Source organism: Capricornis sumatraensis, chromosome X (assembly GCF_032405125.1).
Source record: "Capricornis sumatraensis isolate serow.1 chromosome X, serow.2, whole genome shotgun sequence".
Taxonomy (NCBI): Eukaryota; Metazoa; Chordata; class Mammalia; order Artiodactyla; family Bovidae; genus Capricornis; species Capricornis sumatraensis.
The window spans coordinates 1803546-1809268 of NC_091092.1; positions in this window are offsets into that span (position 1 = coordinate 1803546).

Below are 5723 nucleotides of genomic sequence, written 5' to 3' on the forward strand. Positions count from 1 at the left end.
CTTCTAGACCTGAAGAGGTAACAGTTGTGTATATAAGACCACGTTGGATTGAGCCTGGTCACAGTCAGCCTGATCTGACATTTCAGAGAACAAATTCCCTGATCTCACTTTGTCTTTCTTTCTGATCTCCTGTTCTGGTTCCCCACTAGCTCTACCTGACTGAAAATCAGAAGTCATGGGATCTTGTCAATATAGTCCAACATAGGTCAGCCTCCTGGGGCACCAAGTCAGTTGAAAAAGGGTAGAGAGAAGAGCTGGAGGGTCAAATGAAAGCTAATCATCACTGGTGGTGGTTTAGTCGCTAAGTTGTATCCAACTCTTGTGATCCCGTGGACTGTAGCCTGCCAGGCTCCTCTGACCATGGCGTTCTCCAGGCAAGAATACTGGAGTGGGTTACCATTTCATTCTGCAGGGTAGCTTCCTAACCCAGGAATTAAACCCAGGTCTCCTGCATTGCAGGCAGATGATTTACCAACTGAGCTATGAGGGAGGCCCATAATTAGCACCATAAACCTCTTTTACACCTCAGCATCCATTCTTGTCCTTCATCTGAGTAAAAATTTCATGTCTCCACCCAAGGAGTTGCATGAAGTTACAGAAGCTACCATATCACTGCAAGGTGGTATCATTTCCATCATACTGCCTGTAAAGTATTAGCCACTACTGTTCATTAAAATAGTGATGGAGAGTAGGGGAAAAGTTAAAAGGAACAAAAAGCCTAGTTGGTAACCACAGCTGCCTTTCCTCTCCCATTCCCTGGTTGCCTTACCCTCTGTCAGCACCTGAATGGATGAGGTTCCTTACCTAGTTGGGTGTAACAAACCTTCATTCCTGAGGGATCTGAATCCTATGGCCCTGACTTTGTTGGGTTGTTGCAGTTTTCAGTTGATGTGGACAATTGAGTGACAAAGTAACAAGAGACACAAGAGGGGTTGCCTCTTGTTACTCCCTTTCCCAGTTGTCAAGGCCCCGGATTCTGAACGTAATCCTCTTTGTCCCATTGTATAGCAACAACTAAAGTTCCTCCTAAAATTAGAATCAATTACTTAGTTCAATACAGTGACTCCTTTCTTTGCATGTTGCTTTAGTGGCCTGTGTACAGTGCAAGCTAAGTCACTTCAGTTGTGTCTGACTCTGCGACACTATGGACTGTAGCCCACCAGTCTTCTCTATCCATGGGATTCTCCAGGCAAGAATACTGGAGTCTGTTGTCATGGCCCTCTTCCAGGGGATCTTCCTGACCCAGGGATCAACCCCTCATCTCCTGAAGCTCCTGCACTGCAGGCGAATTCTTTACCACTGAGCCACTGGGGAAGCCCTGCTTTAGTAGCATAAAGAGCTAAAAAAGGGGGAATAAAAAAGCCTACAAAGTAATTCCAGCTTGCCATCCATCATTACCTTATTTCCTTGTGGAAATATTCACTTATACACTAGGATTTTCAAGCCCACCAAGCCCAAGATTGTGGGAATGGAAGCTAAAATTCTTCAAGTATATCACAAACTGTAGTTGTAGGAAGGCCACTCCTACCCACTACTTAGTTCCTGGTTATGGGAGAAATTTCACCATTTATTGGTCACTGATTTGAGACATACACTGGCATCCTTTAGGACAGCATCTTAAACTTGCCTGCTTTTTTTTTTTCTTTCTATTCATCATAAAAAATGAATCTTCAGCAGATGACATAAGATACATAATGTGTGTGTGTGTGTAGGTGTGTGTTCAGTTACTTCAGTCATGCACAATTCTTTGTGACCCTATAGACTGTAGCCCACCAGGCTCCTCTGTCCATATGATTCTCCAGGCAAGAATACTGGATTGGGTTGCCATGCCCTCCTTCAGGGGATCTTCTTGGCCTGGGGATTGAACCCTGGTCTCCTGCATCTCCTGTGTTGGCAGGCAGATTCTTTACCCACTGAGCCACCTGGGAAACCCAAGGCACAAAATAAAACCAGTCAGTTCACTCTATGTGAGCCCATTGCTCTAAAATGTATACCCCAGCTAGAGATAATATTGCGTGGGATACCATGGCAATTGATACAGACATTCTGTAAGTCCATGAATAATGGTGCTGGCACAATCTTTCCAGGCAGAGAAGGGAAATCTATATCTAGAATATGTGTCTATCTCATGAAGGGCAAAGTGTTGCCTCCTCCATAAGAAGATTATCTACTATAATCAGTTGGACACCAGAGAGCCTGCTGATCCGTTGGAAATGATAGCATATTTGGAGCTCAAAGTTTACCTCTGGTGTGAGCAGGTTAGTCACTCAAAAGTGGTGATCAGCTCTGGCAATGGAAAGAACATATTTTTGAATCCATGTGTAGCTTCTATCCCTGCCACCACGGACCTACTGAATAAGTATCAGGGTGATTGGGAAAGGAGGTTGACTAACGAAAAGAGCCATTCATCTTTTCCATTTGATTATTGAGAGCTTTTTTGATATAAATGACCTTTGGTTGGTATTTGCATGTGTGTGTGCATGCTAAGTAGCTTCAGTTATGTCCGACTCTTTTGCAATCTCATGGACTGTAGCCTGCCAGGCTCCTCTATCCATGGGGATTCTCCAGGGAAGATACTGAAGTGGGTTGTCATGCTCTCTTTCAGGGGATCTTCCCCACCCGGGGATCAAACCTGCATCTCTTATGTCTCCTGTGTTGACAGGCAGGTTCTTTACCACTAGTGCCACCTGGGAAGCCTCAGTATTTGCATAGGCTACAAATATCTACACAGTCATTGCTCATATGAAGAGGTCTTTTCAAACAACTCCCTACCTACTGTAATTTCTTTGTTGCTAATTTCCCAATTCTGATATTTGTAAACGCCTAACCAACCTGTTAGTCTTTGCTCATGAATTGATATAGATCCATACTTCAAGCCGTCTCTCCTCCCACTGATGTACAAAGTCATATATACCTCTGAATATTCTGTCTACTGGAAGGATTTCCCTTCACGAATGATTTTCACAGCCATTCCTTCTAGGTGGTATTGACGTGTCTTGTAGTTCCATCTGTAAATCAGGCCCAGTGCCTTTTCCTCCTCATTAACTACTCATAAGGAGCCCCTCAGAAAGTAATAGATGTGTTTGAGGCAGAGGTGATAAAGCAGCATAACCAGATGTCATGAGAACCTGAGATATCTGCTCATAAATTTTAATAAACTTTATTTGTAGGGCAGTTTTAGGTTCATAGCAAAATTGAGTAGAAAGAACAAAGAGTTCACATGCATCCCCTTTCTCCACAAACACATAGCTTCCCTCATTATCAAATCAACACCAGAAACATGTGCTTGTTACAACTGATGAACCTACATTGATCCATTATTATTACCCATAGTTTGCCCATTAGAGTATGTTCTTAGTGCTGTACAATCTTTGGGTTTGGAAAAAAATGTATAATAGCACATATCCACTATTACAACAATATATAGAATAGTTTTACTTCCTTAAAAATCCTCCATGCTCTACCTATGTATTCCTTCTTCTCTCATACCCCGGCAACCGCTGATCTCTTACTGTCTCCATAGTTTTGCCTTTTCCATAATGTCATATTGTTGGGTTCATACAATATGTAGGCTTTTCAGATTGATTTTTTTCACCTAGTAATATGCACCTTAAGTTTCCTCCTTGCCTTTTTTATGGTTAGAAAATGACTTTCTTTATAATGCTGAATAATATTCCATTGTTTAGGCCACAGTTTATTCTTTCACCTACTGACAGACATCTTGGTTGCCTTCAAGTTTGGGCAATTATCCTAAAGCTGCCGTAAACCTCCATGTGTAAGTTTTTATGTAGATATTGGTTTTCCATTCATTTGGGTAAATTCTAAAGAGCGCATTTACTGGATCATCTGCTCATAGTCTTTATATTTCCTTCCAGATATGTTTAGCCCAAGTATATACTACTTCCAGTTTATAGTGAAATGCTGCTCTACACATCCAAATTCAATGTTGTGTGAATTAGACAACACCAGTTCATAATCAATAATAATCTCTTTTAGGGCTTATTCTTAAGTCTGGAACTGTTTTGTTTTTAAATGGAAAATAGAGGAGACTTCCCTGGTGGTTCAGTAGTTAAGAATTTGCCTGCCAATTCAGGGGACATGGATTCAATCTCTGATCCAGGAACTAAGATCCCACATTCAATGGGGCAACTTAGCCCATGCACAACCACTGAGCCTGTGACTCTAGAGCCCATGCTCTGCAACAAAAGAAGACACTGCAATCAGAAGCCCATACACCACAGCTAGAAACTAGTCCCCACTTGCTACAACTAGAGAAAGCTCTTGTGCAGCAATGATGACCCAGGACAGCCAAAAATAAATAAATAAACAAATATTTTTGAAATAGAAATAGAGTAAGATATTTCTCCTAAACCAAATTGTTCTGTGCTATTGTCTTCCCATTGGGGTTTGCCAGAGACTCCATATAACATATCTGTCTGCCACAGAAACTGCCTGTATTTTGGGGACCTCTGGTTCATTAAGCCTTAGTAGTAAAACATGTTGCCCTACAGCCTGGAACTGATGCAGAGTCCATTCTTTTCTAGAATCCACTTAAAATGAGATGTATAAGCTGTAAAATGAATCTGTCAGAGCAGCACAAATGTGTTTTCTGTTGCCTCCCAAACCCAAAGAGGACCACAAAGCATTATGCCTATTTGTGTGTGTGTGTTAAAAGGTGAGACAACTTATCTCTTATTATGGAAGGAAATATCTGAGTGTACTCAAGACCAGAACTTTGCATGGTTTATCTCCTACTCTCTGGTATGCATATGTCTTACTAAGAAGTCTGTAGCAGTGCTCCTGAAAATATGCTCCATGGACTCATGTCAGTTCCTACATTGTCATTTGTCTGCAACAAGATCAATATAGAAATGGATAGAAATGCCTAAAAACTTAAACAGCAAGTTGACATACTTGCAACATCTAATCATACAGATTTCTAATAAATTGTGCTTATTATATTTTACAAAAGTATCAGTCCTTGGTAAAATGAAAAAAATAAAACTTTTACAATTGGAAATTAAAAAAAAAATACCCTTTACCAATGAAGTTTGATAAAAACTGATCTAGGTGCTTGCTACTTCCTATTCTGTAGGTCCAGTTAACATAATATCAATCTAATAGGCCAAGATGATCAAAGTTCCTCTGGACTATATTATGATTGAGAACAGGAGAGTTCCTTGCCCTGATGCAATACAGAAAAGAATATATCACTGTCCATGCCATGCAAATGTAAACTATTCCTGATATTCTATACTAATTATAAGGTAAAATAAAGCATTTTACAGGTCAGTAGCTGCATACTAGATTCCAGAGTCTATGTTGGTTTGCTTCAGTAAATATACTACATTTAAAACCACAGCTGCAATTCACATCACTTCCTGATTATTTGTAATAATCTACTGTCATTTTCCATGATCCATCTGGCTTTTTCAACAGCCAAGCAAGTGTGATAAATGGGAGTGTTATAGGAATCATTTACCCTGCATCTCTAAAGTATTTGATAGTGGCACTAATCTCTTAAATTCTCTGAGGGCTTTTGGTGTGTGATCTTGGAAGAGGCCCCCACTTCACTTTTTCTGCAATAAGAGTCCTCCATGAAACTATTTTGTCTACCATAATAGCCCTCCCGCTTGACATATCATCACTTTACAACTTGATCATTTCTATGAAGTATTTCAACTTAACTCTGAGACAAGGAGATATTATGAAATTCTGCTAGC